This window comes from Salarias fasciatus, chromosome 5 (genome assembly GCF_902148845.1).
Source record: "Salarias fasciatus chromosome 5, fSalaFa1.1, whole genome shotgun sequence".
Taxonomy (NCBI): domain Eukaryota; kingdom Metazoa; phylum Chordata; class Actinopteri; order Blenniiformes; family Blenniidae; genus Salarias; species Salarias fasciatus.
In genome coordinates, this window is record NC_043749.1 from 32,658,855 (window position 1) to 32,678,471 (window position 19,617).

A 19,617-nucleotide genomic window follows, 5' to 3' on the forward strand; every position below is an offset into this window, starting at 1 on the left:
TTCTGTTGTAAACGGGATTTTTTTATAAAGGATTTTTTTGCTTTTATTTTGGAAAGGTAGTCCATGCAACTCCGGTTTTTTTGACACCTGGACCTTATTTGCAGGTGTGTGCCTGCTCATATACTCACTCACACAGACATCGTGCAGCTCGGAGTCCTTCAGAAGTTATTTAGATCCAACCGATTCAGCAGGGGCCACGGCAATGGAGCTTCCCGCACTGCAGCTCCATTGCCGTGGCCCCCGCTGAATCGGTTGGATCTGAATAACTTCTGAAGGACTCCGATAGTGACTCTTTACACCGCTGAAACTCTGAAAGAAGGATGAATTTGTTGTAAACAAGCTTGAATACTGTGTTTTAGGCCTTCAGAGACCTATATGACATGACTGAAAAATAGCATCATATGTACACTTTAATGACAGCTGCTGTCCACTGCACTGCATGCCCATATATGGTCAGTAGTGGGCTTCCTGTTGGAGTTAGGTTATTGGTGTGAATGGGTGATTTTTAGATCTCGATGAGATGAACACATGAGCAATTGGTTTTATCTCTCTACGACATTCCTACGGGCTGCGGCGGCCATTTTTTCCAAAAATGTGACTTTTATTTTGAAGGGCTGATAAAATCCACACCGTGTGACTTTTGACAAAGTTTGAAACATCGTTTGTAGAGAAGCTTCTCCTCTATCAGGCCGCATTACTTTGACGTCTCTACGACAAACGGTCTCGGACAAGATAATTTTTAAATGAGGAGTGATTTTTACTTTGAAAGGGAAATAGCGTACTTCCTGTAGGATTTAGGTAATGCATGTCAATGGATGATTTTTAGATCTTGATAAGACAAACATATGAGCAATTGGTTTGATCTCTCTACGACATTCCTACGGGCAGTAGCGACCGCTTTATTAAAAATGTGACTTTTATTTTGAAAGGGAAATAACGGACTTCCTGTTAGATTTTGGTTTTCGGTGTCAATTGGTCATTTTTAGATCTCTGTGAGACTAACGCATAACCATTGGTTTTATCTTTCTCCGGCTTTTCTTTGGGCCGTAGCAACCATTGTAGTGTTTCAAGTGGATTTTAAGACTTTTAGCTTTAAGGGTTAACAGCATCCACACCATGAGACTTTTGAAAAAGTTTTTAACAATATCGGAAGAGAAACTTGTCCTCTATTATTTCACGCCACTCTGACGTCTCTACGACAAACGGTCTCGGAGGAGATAATTTTTAAATGAGGAGTGATTTTTTACTTTGAAAGGGAAATAGCGGACTTCCTGTTGGATTTAGGTAATGCATGTCAATGGATGATTTTTAGATCTTGATAAGCCAAACATATGAGCAATTGGTTTGATCTCTCTACGACATTCCTACGGGCAGTAGCGACCGCTTTAATAAAAATGTGACTTTTATTTTGAAAGGGAAATAACGGACTTCCTGTTGGATTTTGGTTTTCGGTGTCAATTGGTCATTTTTAGATCTCTGTGAGACTGACGCATGACCATTGGTTTTATCTCTCTCTGGCTTTTCTTTGGGCCGTGGCGACCATTGTAGTGCTTCAAGTGGATTTTAAGACTTTTAGCTTTAAGGGTTAACAGCATCCACACAATGAGACTTTTGAAAAAGTTTTTAACAATATCGGAAGAGAAACTTGTCCTCTATTATTTCACGCCACTCTGACGTCTCTACGACAAACGGTCTCGGAGCAGATAATTTTTAAATGAGGAGTGATTTTTTACTTTGAAAGGGAAATAGCGGACTTCCTGTTGGATTTAGGTCTTTTTTGTCAATGAGAGATTTGTAGACCTCGACGAGACGAATGTGTGAATAATTGGTTTGATCTCTCTACAACATTCCTATTGGCCATAGCGACCCTTTTTTCAAAAATGTGAGTTTTATTTTGAAGGGCTAATAAAATCCAAACCGTGTGACTTTTGAAAAAGTTGTTTCCACCTCTTGTAGAGACACTTCCATTCTATCAGGCCGCACTAGTCTGGCATCTGTACAATAAATGGTGTTGTAAAAAAGCTGCTTGAAGCTTTTACTTTGAAAGGCAAATGGCGGACTTCCTGTTGGATTTAGGTCAAGGGTGTCAATGGATGATTTTTAGATCTCAATGAGTCGAACGTTTGAACAATTGGTTTTATCTCTCTACAACATTCCTACTTGACAGCGGTGCAGATTTTATGCCTCTTGGTTGCTCTAGTTTGTAGTTGCTAGTTTGTAGGTGGCGCTAGAGAGCAGATAGTGTTAAGTTTTTTATTTTATCAAATTTTTCGCGTGTCTGGATGCGGCTGCCAATTTTGGTGAGTTTTCGTGCATGTTTAGGGGGTCAAATTTGCCGTCAAACATGCGGGATGTATAATAATAATAATTAAAGCCGCAAGCGGCATTGGACGGGACCTCGCCCTCTGGCAAGGTGGCCCCACTGAGGCCGTCCTTGCACCTTGATGACCGAAGTCCAGGTCACTGGGAACCTTGCTCCTCCATAGACTTCCAGCACCCTGTCACCGAACATGGAGTTGTTAGCATCTCCCATCCACTAACATGTAGCTGTTAGCATCTGTCACCCACTAACATGGAGTTATTAGCATCTCCAATCCATTAACATGTAGATATTAGCATCTGTCATACACTAACATGAAGGTGTTAGCATCTCTCATCCGCTGACATGTAGCTGTTAGCATCTCTCATCCACTAACATTTAGCTGTTAGCACCGAGAGTGACTTCTTACATCGCTGAAACTCTGAAAGAAGGATGAATTTGTTGTAAAGAAGCTTCAATACTATGTTTTAGGCCTTCAGAGGCCTATATGACATGACTGAAAAATAGCATCATATGTACCCTTTAATGACAGCTGCTGTCGACTGCACTGCATGCCCATATATGGTCAGTAGTGGACTTCCTGTTGGATTTAGGTTATTGGTGTCAATGGGTGATTTTTAGATCTCGTTGAGATGAACACATGAGCAATTGGTTTTATCTCTCTACGACATTCCTACGGACTGCAGCGGCCATTTTTTCCAAAAATGTGACTTTTATTTTGAAGGGCTGATAAAATCCACACCGTGTGACTTTTGACAAAGTTTGAAACATCGTTTGTAGAGAAGCTTCTCCTCTTTCAGGCCACATTACTTTGACGTCTCTACGACAAACGGTCTCGGACAAGAAAATTTTTAAATGAGGAGTGATTTTTACTTTGAAAGGGAAATAGCAGACTTCCTGTTGGATTTAGGTTACTATTGTCAATGAGAGATTTTTAGATCTCGATGAGACGAGCGCGTGAGCAATTGGTTTGATCTGTCTACGACATTCCCACGGGCCGTTGCGTAGGAATCTTTTTTTTTTACCAAATTTTACACTGAAAGGGAAATATCGGACTTCCTGTGCAATTTAGGACATTTTTGTCAATCAAAGATTTTTAGATCTTGATGAGACGAATGCATCCACGTCAATTTGATCTCTCTACGACATTCGTGCGGGTAGCAGCGTACATATTAGTGCTTCAAGTGGGTTTTCAGACTCAAACTTTAAGGGTTAATAAAATCCACACCCTGAGACTTTTGACAAAGTTTTGAACAACTTTGGAAGAGGAACTTGTCCTCTACGATTTCACGCCACCCTGACATCTCTACGACAAGTGGTCTCAGAGCAGATAATTTTTAAATGAGGAGTGATTTTCTGAAAATTTTATCTTGAAAGGGAAATAACGGACTTCCTGTTGGATTTAGGTATAGGTATTCCTCTTGGGCAGTTTTGGATCTCGATGAGACGAACGCCTGAGCATTGGTTTGATCTCTGTACGACATTCCTACGGGCCGTGGCGGCTATTTAACTGTTTCTAGGTGGCGCTAGAGAGCAGATGGGGTTATAGTGTTAATTTTTCCACTTTTGAAAATTTTATGATTGTCTGGATGTGCCTGCCAAATTTAGTGACTAGACGTTCATGTTTAGCGGGTCAAATTTGGTGTCGAATACAGCAACTTTTGGCTATTATGTTGATCGTGAAATACTGGACTTCCGGTTGGATGTAGGTCATCGTGGACAGATCGTAATTGTTAGATATCGAGCAGACGAACGCATGGGCGGTACTTTGATCTGTCTCAGACATTCGCACTGGCCGTGGCGGAGATTTTACTGTTTCTCGTGTTTGCTAGTTCCTAGGTGGCGCTAGAGAGCAGATGGGGTTAATTTTTTTATTTTATAAAATTTTTCATCTCTCTTGATGTGCCTGCCAAATTTAGTGAGTTTTCGTGCATGTTAAGGGGGTCAAATTGGCCGTCGATGTCCAGGCAGGAAAATAATAATAATAAGAAGAAGAAACGAACGAAGAACAATAGAGGCCTTGCCCTCCAGGCAAGGTGGCCTCAGTTGAGGCCACCTCGCCCTCGGGCTCGGTCCCTAATAAGAAACGAACGAATAACAATAGAGGCCTTGCCCTCAGGCAAGGTGGCCTCAGTTGAGGCCACCTCGCCCTCGGGCTCGGTCCCTAATAAACGAACGAAAAACAATAGAGACCTTGCCCTCCGGGCATGGTGGCCTGCGGCCACCATGCCCTCCGGGCTCGGTCCCTAAATATAAAGTTGTTGAGAGAATGACTACTGTCATTGAAAATGTTTTGGAGTGCATCTCAATCGAACTCTGTAATAGAAAAAAGAAGAATGTCCTAATTAGCTGTGTGTACAGGGCACCTGGTACAAGCCTTGAAGCCTTTAATAACTGGATTGAATCCACTTTCTTGCATACTTTTGATAAAACCGTGTATATCTGTGGAGATTTTAACATTAATTTGTTAAATGTAAATGAACACAAACCCACAAATGATTTTCTGAACACCATGTATTGCCTAAATTTGTACCCCAAAATCATAAGACCTACCAGAATAACTACTGAAAGTGCCTCTCTGACTGACAATATATTTACAAACGACATAAGTATTAATTCTGTAAGTGGTCTTCTAGTTACTGACATCAGTGATCACCTACCGATATTTACAATTTATAATGATGACTATAAACGACAAGTGAACAACAGCAACACAATCTGGAAAAGAATAAAGACAATAGAGACTCTTAATGCCCTAAAAAAAGATCTGCTTGTGCAAAATTGGAATGAGATTTACTGCTGTAATGATGTTGATCGAGCTTATGCCACATTTTTGAACTTGTTTAAAACATTGTCTGAAAAACATTGTCCTTTAAAACAACTAAAAACAAATACAAAGTTTAAGAATGATCCGTGGATCACTGGAGGAATAAGAAATGCATGTAAAAAGAAAAATAAACTTTATAAAGATTTCTTTAAAACAAGGACACTTGAAGCTGAATGTAAATATAAGAAATATAAAAATAAATTGACAACCATAATGCGGAATGCTGTGAAGGAGTATTACCACACACTACTAGAAAACAATAGAAACAATGTACAAGGCATGTGGCGTGTTCTAAACTCCATTATAAAAAATGAAAACTCTATAAAACGCACTTATCCCTCTTATCTGACTGATAATAACAAAACACTTGATGATATGAATGAAATTTCAAAGGCAACTGACAACTCAGAATTCAGCATTGGAGTGTTTATCGACCTCAGAAAAGCATTTGATACCATCCATCATGAGACACTACTCAAAAAAATGAACAGATATGGAAGAAGGGGTACCGCCCTCACGTGGCTAAAAAGCTATCTTACTAATCGGAAGCAGTACGTGCATTTTAATGGTGCAGATTCTGATACCCAGCTGATTACATATGGAGTCCCACAAGGCTCCGTTCTTGGTCCCAAGCTTTTCATACTGTATATAAATGATATTTGCGATGCCCTGCAAAATGTTAACTGTGTCCTTTTTGCTGATGATACAAGTCTGTATGCCTCCAGTCCAGATCTTGAACAGCTCCTGCATGCAGTAGAAAATGATCTAAACATTCTTAAAACGTGGTTTGATAGAAATCAACTATCATTAAATATAAATAAAACAAATTTCATGGTATTCGGTAACAAAATGATTATAACTCCAATAAAACTATCCATTAACAGCAGCAGCAGGTCTGGTCTTCAACCAGCCCAGCAGAGCTCAGGTCCTCCTCTGTTCATCTCCCTTCACTGGCTTCCAGTTGCAGCCAGGATCAAATTCAAATCTCTCCTCCTGGCTTACAAAACGCTTACAAGAACGGCTCCGGCCGACCTGGACTCCCTGATCCAGGTCTACTCTCCTTCACGCCCTCTTCGCTCTGCATGTGAGAGACGTCTGGAGCTTCCAGCCCAGCTCGGCTCTGAACCTCCAGCCAGACTCTTCTCCTCTGTTGTTCCCAAATGGTGGAACGAACTTCCTAACTCTGTGCGTTCCGCCGAGTCTCTTTTTACTTTCAAGAGACAGTTGAAGACTCAATTGTTCAGAGAACACCTAGGGTCTTAATCCGACCCCATGTTCGGGGAAGAATAGATCAGGTGTTCTAAAACCCAGCACTTATGGACCACTGACTAAGTTGACACACAAAAAAAAAAGGAGGGGGGGGGGGGGGGTAGTGGCTCCTCTTCTGCAACTTGATGGCAACTCCCTTGACCAATCGCACTTGAAGCAATTGATGCATTTACTAATGGTTTCTTTCTTTCCTATGTCTATATTCTTGCTTGTGTTGTACGTCGCTTTGGACAAAAGCGTCTGCTCAATGAAATTGTAGAATTGTAGAATTAACGACAGAGCCATCGAACTAGTAAACCAAACCAAGTTTCTCGGCATGATAATAGATAACAAGCTAAATTGGAAGGCCCATATTGACAATTTAAAAAGAAAAATATCAAAAATTATAGCTATCTTACACAAAGTAAAATATTTTGTCAACAAAAAATCCCTCCACACACTATACTGCTCACTTTTATTGCCATATCTAACATACTGTGTGGAAGTGTGGGGGCACACGTATAAAACAATAATCCATCCGATTTCAATACTACAAAAAAAAGCAATAAGAATTATCAATCATAGCGACTATCCTGCACCAACAAATCCTCTTTTCATTAAAAACCGACTACTCAAATTGGATGACTTAACAAACTTAAACACAGCACTTATAATGTATAAAGCATATCACGATATTCTCCCAGACTGCATGCAGGACCTGTTCAAACAACGAGAGACCAGATATAATTTAAGGGGCACTGCAATATTTAATAAAATAAAAGCAAGAACAAGCACCAAAGGACACTGTACTTCAGTCAAAGGGGTGAATCTGTGGAACAGTCTGGACAAGGAACTAAAAACAGCAAAGTCTCTGAATATATTCAAAAAATCATACAAAACTTGGGTGACTAATAAATATACACAGTGAAGTAGTACACAAACCCAACAAGACATATCATACAAAACTCACAACCAAGCTAAAATTTTTTTTTTTTTAATGATTTAATTCACTCATTTATCCATTATGTCTGATGGTTTGGCCTCTGTACTTTATCTCGCGTCACCATTTACTGTAAGCACCACTCTTAGCGGCCTCATAAATGGGGAGAAGCACAAGAAGGGGGGAGGAAAATTTGGACGGAAGGGGAGAGGATGGGGAAGGGAGAGGGAAGGGAAGAGGGAAGAGAGAGTAGAACCACGAGGAAGGAAGGGAGCAGATGGAAGGGATGGAGAGGGAAAGAAAAAAGGAAAAAAAAAAAAAATTTTTTGCAACAAAAACGACAGGAAGAAAATGTTAATTAACAAAAGTGTTTCCTTTTGCTGTGCTCTATTTAGATTGTCGGCTTGTTGTCTCAGCTCGACTTAGTTAGGTTCTATTTAATTTTCATACAGCGGTGAGGTAGTGGTGGGCAAAATAAGCTTCGGCTTCAGCCCTAAACCTTTTCGGCCAAATGATATGTGTATACATGTGTATGTGCGTTTAAGTGTATGTATGTATGTATGTATGTGCACATAAATATGTCTGTGTATGTCTATGTATGTAAGTGTATATGTATATGTATGCATACATAACTTATGACATGTATGCTTTATGGCCGAAATAAAATTAAAAAAAAAAAAAAAAAATTGCTAACAAGTTTAACGAATACTTTGTCGGCATTGGACAAAAATTAGCAGGTGAAATCTCTCGTTCCGCGAGTCCAGATTACTCTTTAATTGAAAGGAAAAGCAACTCTATGTTTCTTGCAGATGTAGATGAGAGGGAAGTAATCAATATTGTTTCAAAGTGTAAGTCAAAAGTGTCGACCGATTGTGATGAAATTGATATGAAAACTGTGAAATGGGTTATTGAGGGGATTGCAAAGCCTTTAACATATATATTCAATTTGTCATTTTCATCCGGTAAATTTCCTCTTGCAATGGAAACAGCAAAGGTCACTCCCCTCTATAAAAACTCAGACATGCACCTCTTCACAAACTATCGTCCTACAGCTCTTTTATCACAATTTTCAAAAATATTAGAAAAGCTGTTTGATGCCAAACTTGAGTCCTTTATTCAAAAATATAATATATTAACCGACGGCCAATACGGTTTTAGGAAAAATCGGTCAACATCCATGGCAATAATTGATACAACTGAAGAAATAACAAACGCTATTGACAATAAAAAATACACGGCTGGAATATTCATTGACTTAAAAAAAGCTTTTGATACCATTGACCACAATATTTTAACAATCAAACTGGAAAGATATGGTATTAGAGGAGTTACTTTGAATTGGGTCAAAAGTTACCTCAGCAACAGACAGCAGTTTGTGAAGATGGGCAACTTCAAATCTTCATGCTTGAACATTTCACACGGAGTCCCCCAGGGGTCAGTATTGGGCCCGAAATTGTTTAACCTTTATATTAATGATCTGTGCAAAGCTTCAAGGCTTTTAAAAATGGTATTTTTTGCTGATGACACAAATATGTTTTGCTCAGGCGAAAACCTGGAGGACTTGTTACATTTAATGAATATGGAAATGAAAAAAATTAAATTCTGGTTTGACTCTAATAAATTGACACTTAATCTGAGTAAAACCAAACTTATGATTTTTGGTAAGCGTAACAAACAAACTAATGTCCAAGTACAAATAGACGGAATTTTAATTGAAAGAATACACAAAACAAAATTTCTGGGTATAATTATTGATCAGCAGATAAGTTGGAAAGAGCATATTAAATATATTGAAAATAAACTTGCAAAAAATATCTCAATTATGTATAAGGTAAAGTATCTTCTCGACCACAAATCGTTCCATATATTGTATTGTTCCTTGGTGTCACCATATCTGAGCTATTGCGCTGAGATATGGGGAAGCAACTATAAAAGCTCAACATTGCAAATCTCGCTTTTGCAAAAGAAGGCCATAAGAATAATTCATAAAGCTGGTTACTTTGACCATACAAATATATTGTTTTTTAAATCCAAAACTCTAAAGTTCAAGGACATTGTAGAATCTCAAACAGCTCAACTCATGTATAGAGCACAGCAAAACTCCTTGCCAGTAAACATTCAAAAGCACTTTTATCATCCAAATAATGTTTATCTTCTCAGAGACATTGGTTGCAAATTTCTTATTCCCAAACACAGATCAACAATGAAAAGCTTTTGTGTCTCCGTTTCAGGTGTAAAACTTTGGAACAACTTAAGTCCAGATCTGAAAAAATGTTCAAGCATGAGGATATTTAAGAAAAAAATAAAAGAATCGATACTAAAGAATTACGATCTTAATGAAATCAACTCATTTGAAGATGTTTTGTCTTTTGAATTTATGATATGTTACTGATCTGACACAGGAAACTGATAATGATAAGTTTCAATTGGGAGAGGGGGAGGGATTAAATAAGCTCTGCTTCTTCCCACTCCTCAGACATGTAGGATGGCATCTATGTTCTCTATGTTTGGTATATTTTGTTTGGATTGATGTCTGTTTTGATTGATGTCTGCTTTACAAAGTCACTATTTAGATGACTTTTCAATTTTGAATTATGGTTTGCATGTTTGAAACAAATAAATTCATTCATTCATTCATTCATTCATTCATTCATTATGTACTTTATCCCAAATGTTAAGCTTTTCTAAATCATCCTGATCTTTAGTGATTTGCATGCCTAAGTATTTTTTTGGAATATTGCAAGCACTAGCAACAGCACAATTTTGTTTTAAGGGCAGGATTTCACATTTTTTAATATTTAATTTCAGCCCAGAGGCCATTGAGAATTTGTCCATAATTTGAAGGATTTTAGGGATTTCATTAAGATCATTTAAAAAGACAGTAGTGTCGTCAGCCAGCTGGCTGATAGAAATCTCTTTACCTGCAATTGAGAGTTTGCCAAAATCACTGTTTTTAATAAAAATGGACAGCATTTCTGCAGCAGCAGTAAACAAGAGGGGGGAAATTGGGCATCCTTGTTTTATGCCTTTGCTTATCAAAAACCTCGGTGAAGTTCCATGTGGTAAGCAAACTGAACTACTAGTATTTCCATAAAATGTTTCGATAACACTACTGAAGTTGTTTCCAAAGCCATAAGGCTGCAGAGCTTGGAACATAAATTTGTGCTCAATCCCATCGAAGGCTTTGTAGAAGTCTAAGGACAGTACAAAACCATCATTATCAATGAGGAAGCTGTAGTCCAACAGATCGAGAACAAGACGTAGGTTATTATGAATCGAGCGACCTTTAATAAAGCCACATTGAGTTTCTGAGATGATTTGAGTAATACCTGATTTGAGTCGATTTGCAAAAATGTGTGTCAGGAGTTTGTAATCATTGTTTAGCAAAGTTACAGGCCGTAAATTGTCCAGATGGGTGGAGTCTTTCCCGGGCTTGGGAATAAGTGTAATTACACCTTGTTTCATGGTATGAGTGAGCGAGCCAACCTCTAGAACTTCTTTAAGCATTCCGAATTCAAGATCTTTGATGTTTTCCCAAAAAAATTAATAAACATTACTTGTGAGGGCATCACAGCCTGGAGCTTTATCTTTGGATAAGGCACCCAATGCCTTACCTCGTTCTTGCAAAGTGATATCTGCGTCACAAATTTGTTTAAAATCATTACTTATTTGAGGGACTAAATGTTGAATTGATTGAAAAAAGGAATCAGAGTGAATTTTATTGAAAGAAGAAGAGTAAAGCCTACTGTAGAATGAAAAGACTTCTTTAGCGATTAGTTGAGGATCAGTACAGATTTTATTATCGATGTGTAAACTTTTAATAGCATTTTTTTCCTGTCTTTTTTTTCCCTAAATTAAAAAAGTAGGCTGTTCTTTTTTCACCAGATTCCACCCATTTAGCTCGCGACCTAAGATAGGCGCCTTTAGCTTTCTTTGTGAAAAGATCATCAAGAGAACATTGGAGCGTGACTCTTTGTTGTTTGTCATATTCATTAAGAATGGGTTTAGAACACATTTGGTTAAGTTTATTAACCATTTCTATTTCTTTTTGTTTTAATTGGGTAGCTAAGAGTTTGCTGTGCTTCATTGAGATTTGTCGAACTTTGAATTTGAAAAATTCCCACTTATCAATAAAACAATTAAGATTTTCATCTTCAGAGATGTTATGTAATTCTTTAATAGTTTCATTGCAGAAACTGTCTTTGGATAGGAGCGAAGAGTTACATTTCCAGTATCCTCTGTTGTAACACCCTCTTTTTTGAGAAGTAATTTTAAGTTGTAACACGGTGATCAGTGAGGGGTGCAGCTGACATATCGACATTTACTTCATTTTGTAAAATACTACTTGAAACCAACCAAAACTCAGTGCGAGATTTACAGGAGCCATCTGGCTTAAACCAGGTACAACATTGTTTTAGTGGATTTCTAGTTCTCCAGGGATCAGTTACATTCATATTAAGCAGAACTCTTCCAAAACAGTGTTCACATGGTGAGTTTGAAATGATCTATCTAACCATTCGTCAAATACCATATGAAAGTCGCCTCCTAAGATTACCTTATCAGTGCAATGAGTGAGTGTCCTGAACGACCTGCTCCTGGCTGCGGACTCAGGTAGCCCTGTGGTCCTGGTCCTCCTGGACCTCACCTCTGCCTTTGATACAGTGGACCACAAGATCTTGCTGTCTTGCCTCGAAAACCTGGGCATCAAAGGTCCAGTCCTGGAGTTTTTTCATTCCTACTTGTCTGGTAGGACCTTCTCTGTTCAACTGGGAGACTTCACCTCTTCTGCAGCCCCCCTCTCCTGTGGGGTGCCACAAGGTTCCATCCTCGGCCCTATTTTATTTCTCCTGTATATTCTGCCCTTAGGAGATATCATAAAAAAGCACAATATCTCCTTCCACTGCTATGCAGACGATATCCAGCTGTATCTCCCCTTTAAGGCCGATGACCCCACTGCTCTCCAGCCTTTGCAGAACTGCCTGTCGGACATTAAGGCTTGGCTGTCAGCGAATTTTCTCTTCCTCAACGAGGAGAAGACAGAGGTCATTGTGTTTGGCAAAACCCCTTCAGCACTTCACACCAACACCCTGGGTTCTCTCGCCAGTAACTCTAAGTCAGCGGTTAAGAATCTGGGTGTGTTCTTAGACAGTTCTTTTAAGTTTGAGCAGCAGATTAGTGCAGTTGTGAAAAGAAGCTTTTTTAACCTGAGGACCCTGGCAAAGATTAAAACGTACCTTCCCCAGGCAGGGTTAGAGCAGGCCCTCCACGCCTTTGTCACATCCCACCTGGATTACTGCAATAGCGTCGGAAAAGCCCAACTTCACCGAAAACAAGGGGAGACAGAGCTTTTTCTATAGCGGCCCCTCAACTCTGGAACTCCCTTCCCCCCCACATCCGAGCAGCCGATCCGTAGGGATTTTCAAATCTCACCTGAAGACGTACCTCTTCTCGCTGGCCTTCAACTAGGTTTTAGTTTGCTTTTCTGATTCTTTTTCTGAATTTTTATGCACTTTTTATGTCTTCTTTTTTGTACTATGTGAAGCACTTTGATGCGGCTAAGCCGTTTGTAAATGTGCTCTATAAATAAAGTTGACTTGACTTGACTTGACAATGTTTATGACATGAGTTTCTAATTTAGTTAGCAATTTCAACTAATAATAGTTTACTTTGAGTCAGGATATTATAACCATAAGTATTACCTAAGATCAGAAACGAGTCATCGATTTTGAGAACACAAATGATCCAGTGTCCATTGACATCTTTTAGGTGAGTGATTATTTTAAACGGCCTGTTCTTGAACAATAAGGCTACACCGGCAGATTTGTTAGTGCCATGGCACATAATAATTTTTTCTCCCCATTGAGCAGACCAAAAGTTTTCATCTGATGCTATTGAATGAGTTTCTTGCAGTTAAATGCAATTAGCTTTCAAATTTTTGCAGATGAAAAAAATCGATTTCCTTTTAATACTGTCTTAAGCCCCTACTATTTAAAGACACAACATTTAGATTAGTGTTTGGAGTTAACATAAAAAGGATCAAAATAAGAACAAAAACACAGAAATATGACTTACAAAAGACTTCCTGTACTTGAAGTACTGTAGATTTAGAGCAAAAAAGTAGTAACTGTACACCAAATCCCTTAAGAGAGATTTAAAGTTAAGTGCAAAAGGCCTCAGAAAATACCCGACTCAAATGCCAAACAGGCTTGAAAAACAAGTCTGAACTAACTTTGCTTGCATAATAAGAAATATAAATGTGAACAGCAGCACAAAAAAAAATCTTTTTCTGAAAGCAAAAGTCGTGCCTGAAAAAAGCTTACTCAATGAAGTAGAGATCAAAGTTAGTCTGGGACAACTGGGACAAAACCCTCCTCCAGTTCTGTAGATGTATTACCTTCTAAGCTCTTTGTGAGTGTTTGTGACACAATCGGACCATGAGGGACCGAAATGTTCAACCTGTCGCTCTCTTCTGGTGTGTTCCCTTCTACCTTCAAGCAAGCAGTCGTAGAACCAAAACTTAAGAAACCAAACTTGGACCAACATGATCTTAAAAACTACAGGCCGATATCTGAACTGCCTTTTTTGTCTAAAATGTTAGGAAAGGTGGTGGCGACACAACTTACATCTTTTGTTCAGACGCATGACCTCTACGACACGTTTCAGTCAGGGTTTCGTACCCTCCGCTCTACAGAGACTGCTCTACTGAAAGTGTCCAGCGACATCCTGATGTCTGCCGACTCGGGGAGACGCACAGTGCTGGTCCTGGTGGACCTGGCTTCAGCCTTCGACACAGTCGACCACCAGATCCTTATAAACAGGCTGCAGGACCTGATTGGCTTGTCAGGTCCAGTGCTCCAGTGGTTCTCCTCCGACCTGGCTGGCAGGAGCTTCAGTGTGTCAGCCAATCACATCAAGTCTGAGCCAGCCAGCCTGCAGTGCGGTGTGCCTCAGGGTTCAGTTCTGGGACCCCTCCTGTTCCTGCTGTATGTCCTTCCCCTGGGCCAGATAATCCAGCAGCTCAGTGATGTCTCCCACCACCTTTTTGCTGACGACCTGCAGCTGTACTGCTCCTTCAGGCCCTCGGAAACCCACAACCTGCGCTCGCTAATGAACTGCTTGTCAAAAACCAAGCAGTGGCTCAGTGACAACAGCCTCCAATTAAAAGCAGAGAAAACAGAGGCCCTCATCATCGCCCCGGACAGTGCCATCCCCGCCATCAAGCAGCACCTCGGTGATCTGAGCCTCTCTACTAAAACCGAACTGAGGAACCTCGGGGTGGTCTTTGATGGCTCCATGTCACTGGACCACCACTCGAGGCAGCTGGTGAGAAACTGCTTCTTCCAACTGCGAAATATTGCTAAGCTCAGACACATGGTGTCAAAAAATGAGCTAGAAATGATCATTCACGCATTCATTTCCTCACGACTGGACTACTGCAACAGCCTGTTCACTGCCTCAACCAGAAAGAGCTGCTGGTCTTCAGTACGTCCAGAACTCAGCTGCCAGGCTGCTGACCAGCGCCAACAGGAGGTCCCACATCACACCCGTTTTAAAATCCCTCCGCTGGCTCCCTGTTCTGTTCTGTGTCCACTTTAAAATCCTGGTGCTGACCTTCCGACCCCTACACAGCCAGGCACCCATCTACATCAGAGACCTAATCGATGCATACAGCTCGGCCCGAAGCCTGAGGTCCACTGAACAGAACCTGCTGGGAACCCCCCGGACTCGCTTTAAAACTAGGTGTGACCGCTCCTTCATGTCCACTGCGCCTCGCCTCTGGAACCAGCTCCCCCTAGACCTGCTCCCTGGACTCAGTGGAGGCCTTCAAAAAACATCTAAAAACACCTCTGTTCCAGAGGCATTTCAGACCCACTGACACGGTGTGTCTTGGCGGTACCATATACTGATTATACGGTTTCCAACACTCGCTTTTATTTCGGAGCTATGTCTACAAATCCCTTATCTTTATGTTACATGCTCTTTTGAATGTTCTTTTGTCTTCATACCTTGTTTTTGTTGTGAAGCACTTTGTGACTCCTGGTCTGTAAAAAGCGCTATATAAATAAATTTTACTTTACTTTACTTACTTAGAACTCTGACCCCGTTGATGTATCCAGCATGGCCCCGAAAGTAGATGACTGCACCACTCTCTTTAGCTGTTGCCATCTTGGGCCAAACCGCTGCTCTTGCTTCTCGATCAGCTTTGCAGAGTTCCTTCTTGAAGGAGATCCCGAGCTCTTTGCAGATTTTGGAGTTGGGGTTGGAATTCTTGGTGAGCTCCCAGAAGAGGTCAGCGTAGAACCGCATGGTGAACTGGGAAATGATCGGACGATGCCTCCCGACCTGTCTGGTCCCAAGGCGATGCACGGTGATCCAACTAGATCCAGCGATGAAGCACTGTGTGGGGCGATTTTGGATAGTATAGCCAGTACCTCTTTTCAGGTGTTCTCATCACTCTTCTCTTTAAACCATGAAGCTTCAGGTTCCACCGACGTTTATAACGCTCTTGTTCCACCACCCTTTCTTTCAGCTCAGCGTTCTCTTTCATGAGAGCCGGGACAAGGTTTTCCAAATCACGCAATTTAGCATTGCAGTCTTTAATGCCGGCCGAGTTAGCTTCAACAACCTTAGCCAGGCTAGCCACCATCACGGAGTTTCGGTGGAGTTGGTCGCCAAATTCATCAAATCTGACGGTTAGTTTACCAATGGCTTCCGTCAGGGCAGACAGATCAGCATCTTGTTTATTTGAAACGATTACCTTGCTGGGTGGAGTGGCAGGTTTGGTGGGAGTATTGGGGGATTTTCGTTTGCCCGAGCCCGCCGGCAGTTCCATAGTGTGTTCGTGATCAGTAGCCTCTGGCGCGGTACTCCGGGGGGTTAGCTTAGCCGAAGACCCGTTTTTGTCCCGCTGCATTTTCTCCTTCTTTGCATAATTCTCCAAGAGGGGTTCAGAAATCACACACAGTAGATTTTGCAGCGAGGAAACAGTAACTACAGCGTAGACCTGCTTGCCAGTTCAAAATTGAGGTCCGAAGAGGGATTTCGGGATTTTTGTGTCGCAGTTCAACAAGTTTTGCCTGACCGGGCCGCCATCTTGCCGGATCCCTGGACACAATGGAGGTGAACGGTATTTTTGTTCCCCCTCGTCAAACTCATCAAAAACACAATCCAACAACCCCAAAACACTTTGGTGGACACGTTATAATCCACACATTCACTACGCTGTGGAATATTAATGCAAAATGACCAGATTGAGTTGTTTATGCGAAGATTGCTAAGACGGAACTACCATATTGGCCCGAATATAAGACGATGTTTTTTTCCAGAAATTGCACCCTCAAAAGTGGGGTGGTGTTATAATCGCGGACTTACGGTAGATGGTCAATACGCATCCGCGCCGCTAGATGGAGCCAAAGTATCACTGACCAGAGAGCGAGTGGAGCGATGAAATGAGATCAATTGACCTGATGAAAAATGGCGGATCATCTGGAACAAAGGGGCTGAACGCTGGACAACTGAGCAAACAACAGAGGAGAAGTTATGATACCAACTTTAAACTGATGTGATCAACGCAGCAGAGTCATCAAACTACTGCCAAGCCGCCAGGAGGTCTGGTGGAGCAGAGCCTTGTTCTTATTGGAGAGCACAGAAAAAACACTACAGATGCTAACGCTATGAGAAAAGCTTTCCGTGGTCCTGAGAGACGCTTCAGAGAGACTGATAGAAGGGTGAGAGAATACGTCTCTGAAAGACAGACAGACGGAATGTCCACCACCAGAGCCTGATTCAGCTGAAGGAGCTGGAAAGTTATTTACATCATTTATGCAGTTTGGACCCCTTGAGGTTCTTATTTGTTGCTTATTGTTTCTTATTTTGAAAAAGAGAATATATTTATTCAATACTGTAGTAATATTTTTTCATTTTATATCTCCTGAAATGTTATCTCAGTTGTGAGTTTTGAGTTTATAATAATTGTATAATGAAAAGTTGTTTTATGAGTGACCTGTTTTCAGTATTTTTTTTTTTTTTTTTCACAAAATGATCTTTGAAAAATAGGGGTCGTGTTATAATCGGACTCGTCTTATATTCGGGCCAATACGGTACTTATTGGCATCTGGGCGTAGTGATCTCAAAAGAAAAAGTAGTTCCCAGTATTTGCTTCAGTGTCGTAACGCTACAATATTATTTGTTGGTGTTCCACAGCGTAGTGAATGTGTGGATTATAACGTGTCCACCAAAGTGTTTTGGGGTTGTTGGATTGTGTATTTGATGAGTTTGACGAGGGGGAACAAAAATACCATCCACTTCCATTGTGTCCGTCCTGAAAACCTTCCTGACTCACCTCTGAATAAACAACAGCTCGCCTCACAGAAACAGTCAGTCTGCTGTTCTAATGACTGAGGAGTTGAGCTAAATGGGCCAATTTGCCAAAATGTTGAAGTATTGCTTTAAATCAACCACTTCCATCTCTGACTGGTTGCCTGTTAACACTCCTGTGTTTGTTATGCTGTGCTGACTGTCATGTTTTTTTTTTTAGATTTCTGTTTGAAATGGAAAGTGCATTATAAATAAAATGTATTATTATTGTAGCAGCTGCTGGGGGCCGCTCCCCCATTGACTGTGCTGGGCCGCTAAGGATTGTGGGTAGTGGGACCGTTTGGGCCAAGTTCGGGGCCGTTCTGTGTTGTGTGGTGTTGGTTTGCATTTCGTTTTGTTATGGCTGTGTTTTGTTTGTTGTTTGTGTGCTGTTGCCACCTTTTTGTGTTTATTTTGTTTCATTTCCTGTTGCACCGTGTCTCAGGGGGTTACTTTGGCGGTGACGCGGCCTGCGCCGGGTGTGTGAGGTGTGTGAGGTGTGTGAGGCGGGGTTAGTTGTTTGAACAATAAACTCCAGTCTGTTGAACTCTGAAGAGCAGTCATCCTTCCTCAAGATCGCTACATTATTATTATTTGGACCATCATGCACTGGGGCAGTTTGCAGCTGAGTGTGAAGCGATGGGGATGAGGATCAGATCTTCCAGATCCGAGGTCCTGGTCCTGGACCGGAAGAAGGTGGTCTGTCCTCTCCCGGTCGGTGGAGAGACTCTGGTCCAGGTGGAGGAGCACCTGTTTAGGACGGAGCCTCCTGGACGCCTCCCTGGGATGAGTTCTGGACATGTCCCACTGGGAGGAGGACCCGGGGAAGACCAGGACACCCTGCAGAGACCCTGTCTCTCAGCTGGACTGGGAACAACTCAGGATCCTCCAGGAAGAGCTGGAAGAAGAGTCTGGAACAGGAAGTCTGGGACAGGAAGTTTAGAGACAGGAGGTCTGGGGACAGGAAGTCTGGGGACAGGAGGTCTGGGGACAGGAAGTCTGGGTACAGGAGGTCTGGGGACAGGAAGTCGGGGGACAGGAGGTCTGGGGACAGGAGGTCTGGGGACAGGAAGTCTGGGGACAGGAGGTCTGGGGACAGGAGGTCTGGGGACAGGAAGTCTGGGGACGGAAAGTCTGGGGACAGGAGGTCTGGGGACAGGAAGTCTGGGGACAGGAAGACTGGGCATCTCTGCTGAGACTGCAGTCCCTGAGACCCGGGCCCGGATTAACGGTGGAAGACGGACCTCAGACGGTCCTGAAGCAGCAGCTCAGGTTCCAAACAGAGTAAAGAACCAAACGAGGTCCTGACAGAACCTCTAAGTCCCCTGTGAGGGACTAATGAGGGATTCCAGGTTCTGCTGAGGAACCCTGCTGGTCCAGCCTGCTCAACAGAGAACACACACCAGCAGGGGGCGCTGCTGCTCACCTGAAGAACCAGGGACCAGCAGAGACTCCACTGGGGGCTGGATGGAGGACCTGGACCTGCTGAACCTGGACCTGCTGAACCAGGACCTGCTGCTGACGGAGAGCCGTCTCAAAGGAAGACTGACGGATTTAGTTCTGTCCTCAGAGCAACAGAAGATGTGGGGAAGTGAGGAGACGGAATGTCTTCAAGCTGGACGGACGACGGGAGAAACGACTCTGAGGTTTATTTTGGGCGACAGCAGCTCAGATGGTAGAGCCGGTCGTCTTATAACCGAAATGTTGGCGGTTCAATCCCCGCTCCCGCAGGCATAAAACTGCCGTTGTGTCCTTGGGCAAGACACTTCACCCCCCCTTGCCTAAGTGTGAATGTAGTGAGAGTGAATGGTTGGTGGTGGGAGGGGCCGATGGCGTCAGTCTGCCCCAGGGCAGCTGTGAAAAGCGCTGTATAAAACCAGTGCATTATTATTATTATTATTATGTCTTTTCTGTTTTAGTGTTTCT